Genomic DNA, 17,706 nt, shown 5'->3' with positions numbered 1-17,706 from the left:
TGTAAGACATACAGCAAACACCTAGCAAGATACTGTATATTTCATTGAACTACAACTTTCATCGAAATAGACCTCCAGTAAACTTTCAGATTCAGACTTATGCAACGAATCTGTACCTGTGAAAAGATGTTTTCCTTTTGTTTAGCACGGGAAAACCAATAGAGTTTGGGGCTTTTGAATGACACCTGTGTTAACTGTTTTGCAAAAGGGTGTGAGAAATGTGTGAACCCAAAAATGTGTGAACACATTCGCAAGCGATGACTTCTGCTGTGCAAAGAAAGTGTTCATGAAGACCAAGTGGATCCCAGTTTCCTTAAGCAGGTCAAAGCAATCGAGAAAAACCAAAGCTTTATTTGTTTATCTTAATACAAATGTAAATGTAAATCAGGTTTATTGGCCAAGTATATACAAGGAATTTGTTCTCTGCATTTAACCCATCCGTGGATAGTGTACAACACCCATTTTAAGAGTAGGCAACGGATGCCCATATAATATAATAATACTGTATAATGGAACGAATAGAAGTGTTCATTTTGTGTTTGTATGTTTGTTTGTTTGTTTTGCTTTTGTTTGTTTGTTCTGAATTAATGCAAAGCTTAGAAATGTAACGTTCATGGTATTACACACTCCTGTACAGTTGGTGGCGGTATACTACAAAAGTAGAGAAGAAGAACATTTTTGTGCATTAGGAAGAAGGCTACGAGGGTAAGAGATATAAACAACATTAATCACAAAATTAGTTGTTTTATTTAGGGATGGACAAAGCGAGAGGCTTTGTCAAACACTGAAACGTTCGGAGCATTTGATTCATGATTCAAGTCAAAAGTAAGGAATTGAGCTGTATGGTACAGTAGAAGTTCTACTGTAGAACAAGCTGTCAAATGCTTCGTAGCGGAGAAGTTTTCCGAAGTCTGTGGTTCACTGTGTAACGTGTGTTGTTTATGATTCAAGTCAAATTTTAAGCAGTAGGCCTAATGTCTTTGATCAGAAGCTGGATGGGAGATCACATGAAGTGGTGATCAGAGTTAGCCTAGCTTATTGCTGTCACGAGTTTGCTGTTCATAAAAACTCTCGATGTTACAATACTGCATGCATGTTTGCTTGCTCCATGTTTTTAGCATTCTGCGTTTCTAGTTGAAACGGTGTGGTTAATGATAAAATAAGGAGTTGACCATATTACGGAATTTGCAATTCAAACGGAAAGCGACCCACAGTTGAGCAGGCCGTATAAACTATACGTATCCACGCTAACTAACCAACCACTACACCGTCATGACTGTTGGCTGAGTTGTTGTTCTCTACGCTGTGAATTAAATAAATAAAATGCATTAACACATAATAACTGTTTGCGGCCGACACCGGTGAAATGCACCCAAGATTCACTTAGCCGTGGTCAGCTGACATGGGCGTTCTGAACCACGTTCTGAACCAACAACTGACGTCAGGGTGCAACATTCCAGGAATTTTCAAAGCTTTCCATGGGAATTGATGGGAATAAACTGGGAATGTTTAATATTGCAAGGAAGTCTAAAACAGGGAAATTAAATGTAGTTGAAAAAAAAATCTTGCAGCATAATATTAATTAAAACAACTTGAGTTAATGCAAATTCAGTTGAATTTCTACCCTGCACATACGTCAATTACATGCACACAGCACGCAGCTATAGGCTAGCTCTAACAGGAGGCCATAATGTGTGTGTGTGTGTGTGTGTGAGTAGAGACAGGAATGTTCTCCTGATGAAAGTTCTCCACTTTTTCTTTAGGATCCCCGGCGCTACACCATGAAGATGATGATGATGATGATTCCATACCGGTGACCCCCCCCTCCCCTACACCCTCCCGTGTGTCCATGAAGAGTGATGATTCCATGGATAGAGGAATCCAATTTACAGGAGGAGACTCTTCTACTGGACAGTAAGATCTTGACTCTGTGTGTCTGTCTGTTACAGCACAGCGAGGTTGTGTGTGTGTGTCTGTGTGTGTGTGTGTGTGTGTGTCTGTGTGTGTGCATTTTTACTACACATTCTAAAACAGATAGTTCCGGTCCTTAATTATGATTGGCTGAATTGCGTTCAGTGCCGCTGTATAATCCAGCACAACCCCACGTTGACAGCTTGTTGTTCTATATTACTGCATTACCACTAGGGCTGAAACGATTCATCGAGTTACTCGATTAACTCGATTACAAAAATTTCTCAAGGCAAAAACTCTGCCTCGAAGCCTCGTTAAATTCATATGACGCGTACTATAAGCGCAGGGATCTGATTGTTCCACACGGACCGTTGTTCAGGAAGCACACCACTAGCGCGTGAATCGTGATACATTCTGAATTTATCTGGCGCGATGGCAGCGAGCCAAGAGCCCCATAAACGGCAGAAAATGTCTAAAGTTTGGGATCATTACATTCTCAAAGAGGAGGAGAACAAGGTTCAATGTACTCACTGCAAAGTATACCTGGCATACCACAGCAGTACGACGTCAATGATTCAGCATTTGAACAGAAAACATCCACATGCTGCTTCACCAAGCGTCGCTGAAACAAGGTAACATAGCCTCCATTGATGTTCGCTGATTTTAATCGCATACTGTATTTGTAGCGATGTCGTGATGTGGTTTGACTAGATATGATGTTTAGCTTTGATGTTTTTAAGTAGTAAACTTATAGAACCCCTTCTTCACACACACACACACACACACACACACACCCTCATCTTGTCTCTCTCCCTCTCCCTCACACACAGCACACGTGCACACACAAACACACACACGTTGCTAGGTTACCATAGCAAATAGGCTCACCCTAGAAATTATATGATTTGTTAGTAGCCTAATGGTAAATGCTGCAGGTGTAGAAATCTACATAAAACAGATATTTACTTTGATGTCAGGACTACAGCATGAAACTTGTTGTGCATATTAATATAAATTACATTGCTTGTCCTTCTTTTCCCCCTCTCAGCACTTCACAACGGAGTATGGACAGCTTTGTTCGCCCAGCTCAGTCATGCACTGTTCAAGCTGCAATTTTTACAGAGAGCATTCTGAACATGCTCGTGACCGATATGAGGTCACTGTCCATGGTGGAGGACAAGGGATTTAGAAACATGATCTCAACTTTCAATCCTAAATACAACCTGCCATCAAGAACATATTTCACACAACTGATGGAGAAGAAACACAGAGAGATCACAGAGAAATTGCAAGCTGTCTTAAAGCAAACAGAGTGTGTTGCCCTGACAACAGAGATTTGGACCAGTGTGGCAACAGAGGCCTACCTGGGGGTGACATGCCACTTCTTGGGGGAAGATTGGGAGATGAAGTCCCTCTCCCTAACCACAATGCCCCTAGAAGAGAGACACACTGCAGCCAACATTGCAGACTGGCTAGAGGAGACAACTGCCAAATTTCAGATCCCATTTGAAAAGGTAAAGGCAGTTGTCCACGATAATGGGGCAAATGTGGTGGCAGCAGCAAGAATTCTTAGAGAGAGGCATGGGTGGGTATCTGTGAGATGTGCAGGTGTTATGACCAGGCGCACTGGCCACAACATAAAATGACAAAAATGTCAATTGGGCTTGTTTTGTCTAGGGGTTTATTTAAACAATGGGGTAAATTACAAAACAACAGAAAAAGGGAGTTTAACTATAACAGAATAGGACCAACACAGGAAGACCAACAACAGGCGTGGTAGCGGAACACAAGTCTTCTTGGACTGCACGGCTGCACAGATATTTAAAGGGGTGGCTCCTCCCACTCCTAACAGGTCACACCTGCACACAATTAAGGAGACAATGACAGCAACAGGGAAGGAAACAGCACCAAAGGTAGTGGAGGGACGTAACACCCCCATACCAAAATGGTGACTCCAGTCTCCATAACAATACAATAAACAAGAAAGGCTGTAATAAAGGCTGTAATCTGAAACATGAACAAACACACAAGACACACAAAACAAACAAACAAAAACACATGACAAAACAGTTACAAAGTAACCGCAGACATAAAAACATTGACTAAGGTACTTATAAATAAAGTAACTTTATCAGTACCAGCTTGATCTTGATGTTAAAAGGCTGCACGATCAAGCTCCATGCATCAGATGCTTTCAAGCACCTTTCATGCAGGTTCAAATGGTCTGCGCTTTACCACATACGGACCACTGAAACGGGCAGGGAAGGGAAGTTGCACACGCACTTTATCGCCCTCTTTAAATGGTCGATCTGTGGATAAGGGCTGGCAAGATTTCTTAAACTTAGAAAAAGAATCACAAAAATTTAAATTAACGAGAGAGGACGAGCCTTTGGGATTCTTCTCCACGATATGGTCTGCTGGCTTGCCAGGCACAGCAACCACCCGATGGAGAACTTTAGAACCCACACGATTCCACACATTGCTGCCAGCTAAATCATTGCCCAGTATAAATGAAATGCCAGGAATGGGCAACGATTGACAAACTCCAACAGCAACGCGTCCGGTAATCACACTGGATTTTAAGTCAATGCGAACGACTGTAAAGCCCATCTCGAAGCCACGGACCAACACATTCTCGGAAGTTTTTGTTCTTCGAGACAAAGGTAGAATACCGTGCAAGATGAACGATTGCGCAGCACCAGTGTCACGTAGGATGCGTATTGGAGTGAGGTGTTGGTCACCAGGCAACGACACAAAACCATCACTAATAAATGGATCATAGCCAGTCTTCACCGCGCTCGATAACTCAGGGCAGGGCAACGCAGAATTTAACTCCGCTGTAATCAGCCCAACGCCTTTCGCAGCTTGTTTCTCCATCAGCACTGGACACTCTGCCACTAAGTGCCCAGGCCTCTTACAATAGAAACATGCATGCTCTGAGCGACTGGTAGACTGGACTCCTGTGTGAATGAACTGAGACCTAGGCCTTTGCCCGTCTTCGGAAAATACCCTGTGTGTAAGTACAAATTCGTCCGCTAAGACAGCAGCTTCTTGCAGAGACTCGACCTTATGTTCATTAAGGTACGTAGCTACAGCATCAGGCAAGCAGTTTTTAAACTCTTCAACTAAAATCAGTGCTCGTAACTTTTCCCGGCTGTCTATTTCCCTTGATGAACACCACCGATCAAATAAAGCCTCTTTCTCGCGTGCAAACTCGACATAAGTCTGACGCTCTGTCTTTCTAAACCGCCGAAAGCGCTGTCTGTATGCTTCGGGAACCAGTTGGTAACAGCGAAGAATGTTCCTTAACCAAATCATAATCCGCACTTTGTTCAAGTGACAGTGATGAATAAACCTCCTGAGCTCTGCCAGTTAAGACTGACTGAATTAGAAGCGTCCACACCTCTTTAGGCCATTTCAAGGTGGACGCAACTTTCTCAAAGTGCGGGAAATATTTTTCCACATCTCGCTCAATAAAAGGTGGCACAAGCCTAATGTTTTTACTAACGTCAAAAGATCCAGTGTGAATGTCAATATTCTCTTGCTTAGCTCTAAACTCCAAACGTTTAATCTCTAGCTCATTCTCTGTGGCTTTTAAGCGCAACAACTCTCTCTCGTTATCCAATTCTTTCTCCCGAATCGAAAGCTCCTTTAAACGGATAGATTCACTCATATCAACAGGAGGCAGAACCCTTCTCTCTACCAAAACTGGTAGCAGGACAGTTTTTATGCTTTGTTTTAGGCGTTTCTCAGAAGCGGATAACTCAATTTCAAAAAACGTAGCCAATTCCAAAAGTTCGTCTTTTTTAAGACGATTAAACGCCTCTACCGAAGGGTTTTCCACAAACTCCTGAGCCACAGACATGATTAATATAGCCGAACAATCCAAAATAAAACAAAAACAAATTTGGCCTACTACAGGCTGCTACACGACTACAAAATCTAAACAAAGTCAGCAAAATCCCCAAAATGACCACAAAACCACGCCACAATACTGACAAGTTGAGGAAAAGTTACACACGAATGGGCAAAAGCCCCGAAAATGACTGCAGCCAACCTTGACCTCAGCCTGTTTAAACACTACTACAGTAGCTATATGCAATGCACTAATCAAGACAAAAACAGAGTACCGGAGGACTGGGAGATTCGCTGCTACACCCCAACCCTACTTACCAATTCAAACAAAAACTAACTAACCTCACTAGTCTTCAGTGGATCCCCTACCCGGTGTACTTTAAACGTCGAGCTCGTGAGGACGCAGCAGACCGATTGCGCAGCCTACCACAACCCCCGAAACGTACCGACTAAGGATACCACCAAAAATAATGAAACTAAAATAATAAAGTGGCAGACTCAGTGTCTGCCCGGCGGCTTACTAATTGAGGTGCACGCTTCTCTACCCAGAACAATTTAAGGTACTCACCCAAAAATCGCACTAAAAAAAAAAACCTACCAGATTCAAAAACGGACGAGGGCCCAAATGTTATGACCAGGCGCACTGGCCACAACATAAAATGACAAAAATGTCAATTGGGCTCGTTTTGTCTAGGGGTTTATTTAAACAATGGGGTAAATTACAAAACAACAGAAAAAGGGAGTTTAACTATAACAGAATAGGACCAACACAGGAAGACCAACAACAGGCGTGGTAGCGGAACACAAGTCTTCTTGGACTGCACGGCTGCACAGATATTTAAAGGGGTGGCTCCTCCCACTCCTAACAGGTCACACCTGCACACAATTAAGGAGACAATGACAGCAACAGGGAAGGAAACAGCACCAAAGGTAGTGGAGGGACGTAACAGCAGGGCATACATTAAATTTAGTTGTGCAGAGCACACTCAAAAACAATAAAACAATTGCTAGTTGTGTAGCTTCTGCTAGGTGCCTAGTGGAACACTTCAAAAAGAGTGAACTGGCCTGCACTAAGCTCAAAGAAAAACAACAGCAGATGGGAAAGCCACCACTCATGTTGATACAGCAGATGGGAAAGCCACCACTCATGTTGATACAGGATGGAACAGTACACATCACATGTTATCAAGACTCCTGGAACAGCGATGGCCTGTGACTGCAGCTCTCTCCGATCCAGCAGTCAATCCGAAAGGCAAACACCACTACCTGGATCTAAAGCCAGAGCAGTGGAACATCAGTGCGGAGTTATCACAGGTCCCTGGGCCATTTGAAGGAGCTACAGAGTTTCTTAGTGGAGAACAGTATGGCACCCTCTCTGCCCTAACAGTATGTCACCCTCTCTGCCCTAATGTCACCCTCTCTGCCCTAACAGTATGTCACCCTCTCTGCCCTAACAGTATGTCACCCTCTCTGCCCTAATGTCACCCTCTCTGCCCTAATGTCACCCTCTCTGCCCTAACAGTATGTCACCCTCTCTGCCCTAATGTCACCCTCTCTGCCCTAATGTCACCCTCTCTGCCCTAACAGTATGTCACCCTCTCTGCCCTAATGTCACCCTCTCTGCCCTAACAGTATGGCACCCTCTCTGCCCTAATGTCACCCTCTCTGCCCTAACAGTATGTCACCCTCTCTGCCCTAATGTCACCCTCTCTGCCCTAACAGTATGTCACCCTCCCTGCCCTTCCACAGCTGGTCCAAAACCTTAAAAAGTCCACACTGACTGCAAAACTTGAAACTGCACCAGTGAAGGCATTTCAGGCTTCTGCTGCAGAGCAGATCACAGAGAGGTGGCAAGGGCTGTATGAATTTCTACCTGATGCTCCCAACCCTGTCCTTCTGGCTGCTGCTTTGGACCCCAGGTTTAGAAAACTGAAGTTCTTGCCTGCTGAAGAGGTGCTTAAGGTCCAAAGTAGTATTCAATCAATGGCACTAGCTGTCAGAAAGGACTCAAAACAGACACGTGTAAGGGTAGAGGAATCCACTGCCACCACATCAGCTACACTCACTACAGGTGGATCACATCAGAAAAGTATTCTGGGATCATCATCTGAGGATGAGGATGAAGGAGAGGGTGAGGAGGAGCAGATGAGCAGAGCGGTGCAGAGGGAGGTCTTGGAGTATTTTGGTGAACAGCCTATTTCTAAGAAGGAGAATCCACTGCCATGGTGGACATTAAATCAAGCAAGATGTACAACCTTGGCACAGCTGGCAAAGTCTTTCTTGGGGATCCCAGCAACATCAACACCCTCAGAGCGCTTGTTCTCTGCTGCTGGGAACATTGCCTCAAAACGTAGGGCAAGCCTAAGTGCTGTGCATGTGGATATGCTGACGTTTCTCTATATATGACGTTTCTCTACTATAAGCTGTTGTAAAATATCTCTGTCTCACTCACACACTCACACTCTCTCTCTCATGTCTTTTTTTTGTTTAATGTTGTATTAAGATTTTTTATGTTTTAATGTTGTATTACGACGACAAATAGTAAAGGCCATTTGGCCTTCGTTTTAAGTTTGTATTCATAGTTTTACATGTTATACATGTTTTACAGTAAGTTGACTTAACTGTATTGTTATTTAATTGATGGCACTGGCACTTATGAAATGGGTAAATGGAATAAATGGACTTGGTTTTGGGGCCAAATGTTGACGTTGGAATAAATATCTCTGCTCATTTTACAGCCACATCATTTTCGTTATGCATTATTTGTTTTGGTTGTTTAAAAACGCAAAAAAAATCTGATTAATCAATCGAAAAAATGCTAGATTAATCGATTACAAAAAGAATCGATAGCTGCAGCCCTTACCACCAATTGATACAATGAGTTGTTGCATCTCAACAGCCATTCAGATAGAGGAAATATATTTACTTGGCGGAGGAATTATTACCTATGAACAAATCACTACATCGCATGGAATCAGAAAAAGAAGCGTTTTAATCTTTTTGTTTTTTTATTCTTATAAAAAATGGCGTATCCAAAATGATAAATGGAAACATCCATCACAGCTCTCCAAATGGGTTCTTATGAGACATACCTAGCCTCTCCATGTCTCCAAATGGTTCTTATGAGACATACCAAGCCTCTCCATGTCTCCAAATGGTTCTTATGAGACATACCAAGCCTCTCCATGTCTCCAAATGGTTCTTATGAGACATACCTAGCCTCTCTATGTCTCCAAATGGTTCTTATGAGACATACCAAGCCTCTCCATGTCTCCAAATGGTTCTTATGAGACCTACCAAGCCTCTCCATGTCTCCAAATGGTTCTTATGAGACATACCAAGCCTCTCCATGTCTCCACAATGACTCTCTTCCACGGTAATGGGTAATAGTGACTCTTGTAAAAAGGCTCTGTTGTTAGTGTATCTTTACCAGGGTTCCCACTCTAAGTCAGATGTAAAATTCCATTCCACTTTGGAATTATATTAATATATTTTGGCAAGTCAATTTTAAACTCCTACAACAAAATTCCCTGATATTCCATGACTTTGTCCCCCAAAGATATAATTCCCTGACGTTCCATGTCTGGAATTGACGTTATTAAAATGCTGGAACCCTGCTTTACTTTGAGAATTACATTTGAATCCACTTTTGCCACTTTTTTCACTTTTTAAAATCAAAATAAACGATAAACGAATAATTTTGAAAACAAGCAAGTAAACTATACTTGAATTGCTGAAGTTTGTGCTTCACTGTAAAATTAGTTTGTTAATCTTACTTCAAAGTCAAAGTCAAAGTTAGCTTTATTGTCAATTTCTTCACATGCTCCAGACATACAAAGAGATCGAAATTACGTTGTCAGGCCAATAAAAGGCTGAGGTAGTTCTGTTTGACCTAAGTAAGAAAGAAAGTGGCATAGTGGTGTCAGTTATGTAAGAGCAGCAGAAGTGTTGTGTTTACAGGACAACAACAACAAGTTGCAAAGTGTGCAAAGTGTGCAAGTGGAGTAGTGCTTATAGTTACTTATAGTTAACCTTACTTTTTAAAAGCATGCAAACCAATTGCCCTTGCAATTCCTATTCCAGATTAGTCTGTAATTTGAAGTTGTGTAGTGCACTATTGAGAATACCTATTTCAACTAACTTGGTCATTACAAGTAAAGTATACTGTATGCTTATTAAACACAACATGTGTATTGAAGTTGTGCTAACTAATGTCCCAGTTCAGCCTACATTATTTTTTAAAGGGATCACATATTAATATTTACTGAAATTCAATCTTAAGTTACAATAACAAAGTGACAGTGATGCTAAAGGCTATAGTGTTGTTGTGTAATTTATGTGTAATTTATGTTGATACATCACCCCATCAAGTAGATGACTACCGGTATCCAAAACACACTAATCCTCTGAGTAGAACTAGTGCTGACAAAGTTGTAGACAGACACATATCTGTAACCGGAAACCATACATACGGGCACCCTGTCTCTGCTTAATTACTGATGCTGAGTAAATGTGAGTTTGATTAGTGCTTTCATGGGAGAATCTCCTTGGAAACGTATGTTGCTGCTGTAAATGGTGGTGTTAGTGGCAGGGTTCTAAATTAACTTTTTTGATCACCAGCCAATGTGGCTGGTAACTTTTTAAAGTTACTAGCCAATCAGAATTTCTACTAGCCAATTTTTTTCGGTGAAAATAAGAGAATTATGAGTTTATGAGATGAGTGTCACTGAATGCATTTGATCATTTTATTAACATTGTTGGCATGAATACATACCACAAAATGTACACAGAAAGTGCAAACACTTCATTTCATGTTTGGGATATCGATCTATCTATCTATCTTATCTATCTATCTATCTATCTATCTATTTCTCTGATGATATCCCCTGCTTCATTCCTCTTCTCGCCCCCATAAATCTGTCCCGACCACCACCGCATTTAGTTTAATCTTAACTTAATAAAAAGTTGATATCAATTATCATCAACAATGACAAGCCAGCTGGAAGCTGCCACTCGTTTTCTCCCCCTCTTGTGCGTGCTCAGAGCGTCCTCAATTAAATGGAGTAGCATGTCGACCCCTCCTCTGTATCTCGGTGCCCTATGCACAGTGCGTGATGCGTGTGGTGGTGGTGATCACTGATAAGGCAACTTTTTAAAACGGATAATTTTCACCTATACAAGCTTCTCCGTTCCTCTCCATCTTCAGCTGACTCCATAGACAATCAAATAAACGATCTAGCTGCTTCAGGTTTTGCGGCCTCCGCTACATGACATCAGCCCCCCACAAAGGAAATAGGTAAACACAATGCGTTAATTGCGTTAATATTTCCTAACGTGTTATGTATTTGTGTTATGTAGCCTACATTTTACTTTACTGGCTAACTCCCTCCCTCTTTCAGTCTATGCATCCTGCTCTGGCTCTGTTCGTTCTTCTAATTCCTTGAGTTTTCTGGTAGTTTTCTGGTTCGTTTCCATCGTCTCTCGCGCTGACAAACTGCGCGCAGCCAAAGGGCGTATGAAACGTCATCACGTAGCATTACGGCACAGTGGTCATGGGAAATGTAGGAAGTACTGCCAGGGGGACATATGACCGAGAGCAGAGCCTTATGTATCATGCACGTAATGCTTCATGCATCACCGGCCGAACTGGCTACTAAGTTTTTATTAACACCCGCCAAAATTAATTTTAACCCGCATTTGGCGGGTTGGCGGGTGTTAATTTAGAACCCTGGTTAGGGGTGTTAGTGGCTGCCCATTAAATGGAACTCCCCTCTCTGGTCAGGAGAACACCCCCCCCCCCCCCCCCACTCCGTTGCTTAGTGAGGTTCCCCCTTCACTGTGCAGTACTCTCAAAGTAAAACACTGTAACATGTTGTTGATGTTCTTGTAACATGTTGTTGGATAGTGTTGATGGTGTGATGCGTCAACATAAATTACACAACAACAGTATAACCGGGACTGTGACTGCACAACTTGCGATTCCTATTCCACATTAGTCTGTAATTTCAAGGCATATTTTTTTTTAAACTAAGGTTAACAGGTTAAGTAAGGTTAACTAACTAACTTCATAGTGTAGCAAAACTTCAGCAATTTAAGTATAGTTTACTTGATTTAAATGATCATGTTTACTTTTCCACCTCAACATTAAATTACACTCACTACACATCTGCATATTTGGGCTAGATGTGCAGGCCACACCAGACTTGGATTTAGTCTTAAATCATGTGATTTGGTTTTTGCACACAGATATCAGCAGGACCACAAATCCCACCTGCAGAAGAAGTTTCAGTGTCTGATTGAGGGAATCGCACAGCAGGGAGACACCAGACTCCTCCATGAGATCTACACAGACCTCTACATCACAGAGGGGGGAAGAGGAGCGGTCAGTTATGAACATGAGGTCAGACAGATAGAGAGGGCATCCTGGAGAGAAGCAGCACGAGGCAGACCAATCAAATGCAGTGACATCTTTAAACCCTTATCTGGACAACACAAACCCATCAGAACAGTGCTGACAAAGGGAGTGGCTGGCATCGGAAAAACAGTCTCAGTGCAGAAGTTCATTCTGGACTGGGCTGAAGGAACAGCCAATCAGGATGTCCACTTCATATTTCCTCTTCCTTTCCGGGAGCTGAACCTGATGAAGGAGAAGAAACTCAGTCTGATGGATCTTATTCAGCAGTTTTTCCCAGAAACCAAAGATCCCAGAGTCTTCTCCAGTTCAGAGCACAGTCATGTTCATCTTTGATGGTCTGGATGAGTGTCGACTTCCTCTAGATTTCCGCTCCAACCCGAAGTGTTGTGATGTGACAGAGCCAGCCTCAGTGGACGTGCTGCTGACAAACCTCATCAAGGGGGATCTGCTTCCTTCTGCTCTCCTCTGGATCACCACCCGACCAGCAGCAGCCAATCAGATCCCTCCTGAGTGTGTAGACCAGGTGACAGAAATAAGGGGATTCAACGACCCACAGAAAGATGAGTACTTCAGGAAGAGAATCAGTGATGAGAACCTGGCCAGCAGAACCATCACACACCTGAAGTCATCCAGGAGCCTCTACATCATGTGCCACATTCCAGTCTTCTGCTGGATTACAGCCACCGTTGTAGAGAAAACATCAAAAGAATCAGACAAAGTAGAAATGCCAAGGACTCTGACTCAAATGTACACACACTCCCTGGTCATTCAGACAGACATGAAACATGTCAAGTACACAGAGAGAAAAGAGACAGATGAAGAGGTGATTTACAAACTGGGGAAACTGGCTTTCCAACAGCTGGAGAAAGGCAATCTGATCTTCTATGAGGAAGACCTGAGAGAGTGTGGCATTGACGTCACAGAAGCATCAGTGTACTCAGGAGTGTGTACTCAGATCTTCAGAGAGGAGGCTGCGCTGTACCAGGTGAAGGTGTTCAGCTTTGTGCATCTGAGCATCCAGGAGTTTCTTGCAGCTCTGTATGTGTTCCTCTGCTTCAGCAACAGACAGAGAAACATGCCTGGCCAACAGCAAACCTCTCAGCTCTCTGCTCTGTTCAGAGCTACAACACTTCATGACCTACACAAGACTGCAGTGGACCTGGCCTTACAGAGTAAGAATGGACACCTGGACCTTTTCCTCCGCTTCCTTCTGGGCCTCTCACTGGAGTCCAATCAGAATCTCTTAAAGCACCTACTGCCACAGAGCAGTAGCCAATCAGATAGCTCAGAGCAAACAGTCCAGTATGTCAAACAGAAGATCAGAGATGAAGATGATTCAGGCAGAAGGATCAACCTGTTCTACTGTCTGAATGAGCTGAATCACCATGCTGTAGTGGAGCACATTCACAAATGGAGCTTAGGAGCACTGCATGTAGAGATGCTCTTAGCAGGAGATCGGGAGACTAAGAGATTGTGTTTTCAGATGGCAGGAGAGCAGCTGGATGAGTTTGGCCTGCAGAAGTACATAAAGGTTGGCATCTGGTTGACCGCTACAACAGACATTTCACACCCATGTCACCATAAGTATGCTTTAGGTTCCATGCATGAATGTGGCATGTCGGCTTCAAGCCTTGTTGTATCCTTTTTATGTTGCATATGCACTTTAAATCACAGAGCTTCTAATTTTGTCAAACTTGTTCAGTGACAAATATATTCTGATTCTAATTCTGAATTCTGATCCTCTGATTCTAAAGACACCAGAGGAAGATCAGACTGAACTCCTCAGTGCAGATGAAGTTCTTCAGAAGTTGCTGCCAGTGGTCACAACATCCACATTAGCTACGTAAGTAACACACTGTATGTGTGTGTGTGTGTGTGTGTGTGTGTGTGTGTGTGTATGTGTGTGTGGTGGTAGCGGCGGTGTGTGTTAGTAGTGGGGTGGTGATTCAGATGGTGTTTCTCCCAGGCTGAGTAAAAGCCCTGCTAGGATGTAGGGAAAGACACCTGGAGTTCACTATATCTCAGGGAGATGGAGGTGATTCGGTGGCTGCTAGCACTCATAAGTGAACTGGGTGAAAAGTTAGAGACCATGAAAAAAGATCTACAAGCACAGGGACAGCCAAGCTCAGAGGAGATGGTGTTAAACCTGCTGTACTACAGGGTGTAGTAGCTCAGAGGAGATGGTGTTAGACCTGCTGTGTGCATCTTGCAGGGTGTAGTAGCTCAGAGGAGATGGTGTTAGACCTGCTGTACTACAGGGTGTAGTAGCTCAGAGGAGATGGTGTTAGACCTGCTGTACTACAGGGTGTAGTAGCTCAGAGGAGATGGTGTTAGACCTGCTGTACTACAGGGTGTAGTAGCTCAGAGGAGATGGTGTTAGACCTGCTGTACTACAGGGTGTAGTAGAGGAGATGGTGTTAGACCTGCTGTGTGCATCTTGCAGGCTGTAGTAGTTGAGTGGTTGTGAAGCCCTCTGTTGTGTGAGTGGCCCTAATGTTAACGTCAGAAAAGGGACTTTTCTGCTTGTGATGCAGAAAGGCAGAAAGATCCACAATAACAGACAGCCAAGTAGTAGACCTGTTTTAGATTATTTAGTGTACCTGTTTTAGTTTACCAAGGCTTTAGAGGGTCCTATGTTCCCCAGTTAGAGGGTCCTATGTTCCCCAGTTAGAGGGTCCTATGTTCCCCAGTTAGAGGGTCCTATGTTTCCCAGTTAGAGGGTCCTATGTTCCCCAGTTAGAGGGTCCTATGTTCTCAAGGCCCTGTGTTTCCCAGTTAGAGGGTCCTATGTTCCCAGTTAGAAGGTCCTATGTTCCCAGTTAGAGGGTCTTATGTTTCCCAGTTACAGGGTCCTATGTTCGCAAGGCCCAGTTAGAGTATAAGTATAAGTATATAAACTCTTTTGATCCCGTGAGGGAAATTTGGTCTCTGCATTTATCCCAATCTGTGAATTAGTGAAACACACTCACACAGTGAACACACAGTGAGGTGAAGCACACACTAATCCCACTAAACACACTCAGCACACAGTGAACACACAGTGAGGTGAAGCACACACTAATCCCGGCGCAGTGAGCTGCCTGCAACAACAGCGGCGCTCGGGGAGCAGTGAGGGGTTAGGTGCCTTGCTCAAGGGCACTTCAGCCGTTCCTACTAGTCAGGGTTCGACCCGGCAACCCTCCGGTTACAAGTCCGAAGCGCTAACCAGCAGGCCACGGCTGCCCCAAGAGAGTCCTATGTTCTCAAGGCCCTATGTTTCCCAGTTAGAGGGTCACATGTGATTAGTCCTGTGGGTGGGGGCCCTGTATCCTTTTCCTGAAGCACATTCTCTGCAGGGGGTGGTCAGTGCAGTCCAATATGGCCTGAGCCTTTTTTTAGGACATGGTGGTCATAAAGGTTTGAGTGGGGGATGAGAGTGTGTCTGTGTGTGAGGGAGAGTAGAGGATTGGTGATTTAATATTCAGATGTTAAACTCTGTTTCAGGCTGGATAACTGTAATCTGACAGATATGAGCTGTTCCTATCTGGCCTCTGCACTGACCTCACACCCATCAAATCTCACACAGCTGGACCTGAGTGAGAATGAGCTGCTGGACTCAGGAGTGGAACTTCTATGTTCTGCTCTTTGTCATCAAAACTGCACACTGGAGGAACTACAGTAAGTAACTTAATTTCATGAAGTATGCACAGGTGTGTGTGTGTGTGTGTGTGTGTGTGAGACAGAGAGAGAGTAGGGGATTGGTGATTAATATTCAGATGTTAACTCTGTTTCAGGCTGTTTAACTGTAATCTGACCGATAAGAGCTGTTCCTATCTGGCTTCTGCTCTGATCTCACACTCATCAAATCTCAGACGGCTGTACCTGAATTACAATCCCCTGATTAGTGCATCAGCAGTAGAGGCGCTCTGTGCTCTAGTGAAGGACCCACACTGTAAACTGGAGTATCTAACGTGAGTAAATATCTAAACATGTCACTCAGGTCTTTATTAGACCCAACATGTCTTTTATTTTCTGTCCTCTCTCTCTTTGTCTCCTCTATGTTCCTCTGCTTTTTACTCATCCATCCATCCTTCACCACCACCCCTCTCTCTCTGTGTTCCTCTGCTTTTTACTCATCCTCCACCTCTTCTCTCTCTCTCTGTGTTCCTCTGCTTTTTACTCATCCTTCACCCCTCTCTCTCTGTGTTCCTCTGCTTTTTACTCATCCTTCACCCCTCTCTCTCTGTGTTCCTCTGCTTTTTACTCATCCTTCACCCCTCTCTCTCTGTGTTCCTCTGCTTTTTACTCATCCTCCACCTCTTCTCTCTCTCTCTGTGTTCCTCTGCTTTTTACTCATCCTTCACCCCTCTCTCTCTCTGTGTTCCTCTGCTTTTTACTCATCCTTCACCCCTCTCTCTCTGTGTTCCTCTGTGGGAGCATTTCGGATTTAAACCGAATGCCCGTGGTGAACCACTGAACGTGTGCGAGTCGGTGTGTCGCATTTGTTGGAAAACAGTCGCAATTAAAAGCGGCAACACAACAAACATGGATATGCATCTAAAACACAATCATCCGCTGCAGTTTTCCCTGTTGGGGAAAAAAACACAACTAGTGGGCCGTCTTCCTCTTCCCGAGGAAAATTCTCAGAACGACAATATTATCGCTTATCGCAGACATGTCAAAGTCAAAAAATTTGTTTTTTTGGCCCTCTAATGTATTTGACTTTGACATCCCTGCATTAGAGGGCCAAAAAAACAAATTTGCTACAAGCCGAGGGCCGGACTGGTTCAATGTTTATTAAAACATATTAAAATGACTGCACGTAACCTATTGAACCAAGACGTGTACTGTATTTTATTTAATGATTAAATGAATAATGACTGTGACTGAAGTGCAGGCAAAGTTTGCACAAATGTACGATTTTTCCCATCCTCACCGACCTTGTCATAAAACTTGTTTAAATGATCGATCATATGATGCCTCCTTGCTGCTTTGTCGTCTACATGAGCCTTTCTCAAACTTCTTTGACCTGAGGCCCAGTCAAGGCATACTTTGGGGTCATAGGGCCCACCTACATGAACCCACCCCCTCCTCCCACCCCCCATTAAATTATCATAATGATATCACAATTATTATTATTTTTATACTATATTGCTATACATGCACTTCAAAACAGTCAATGTTTAAAGTGCTAAGATTGTTCACAAAAGTTTGGGAAAACATGCACATCAGAGTACTGCTTTACTAATGTAAAATATAATTAGGCCTACAATAGTTTCATTGTTTTTGCATTGTTGCATGATGCTTGCATGAGAAATACTTCTCAAAACAACTGCAGTTATATGGGTGCCGTTGTTTTGGGATGTTTCCCTCATGCAAGCATCATACACTGATAGAATATTTATATGTTATTTAATTACATTTAATTTGAATGCCTGAATGTAAGGATTCAGGAGACACAATACCAGCTTGTGTGAATGGTAAATTGCGGGTCATCATCATGCGTAAATCACTGATCTGGAGATCTTTAACTATCTTTAACTAAG

General features: G+C 43.2%; 1 pseudogene; it reads left to right on the top strand.

Moving 5' to 3' along the window:
* The first annotated feature begins 686 nt into the window (after window positions 1-686).
* Window positions 687-17,706, top strand: part of LOC143103449 (protein NLRC3-like) — a 59,092-nt pseudogene continuing 42,072 nt past the window's right edge.

The sequence above is a fragment of the Alosa pseudoharengus genome, unplaced genomic scaffold, assembly GCF_046254945.1.
Source record: "Alosa pseudoharengus isolate Yale_2024_CS ecotype anadromous, Long Island Sound unplaced genomic scaffold, YU_APseudo_1.1 YU_APseudo_1.1_scf_42, whole genome shotgun sequence".
Classification (NCBI taxonomy): domain Eukaryota; kingdom Metazoa; phylum Chordata; class Actinopteri; order Clupeiformes; family Clupeidae; genus Alosa; species Alosa pseudoharengus.
This window is presented reverse-complemented; position numbering and strand designations above follow the sequence as displayed.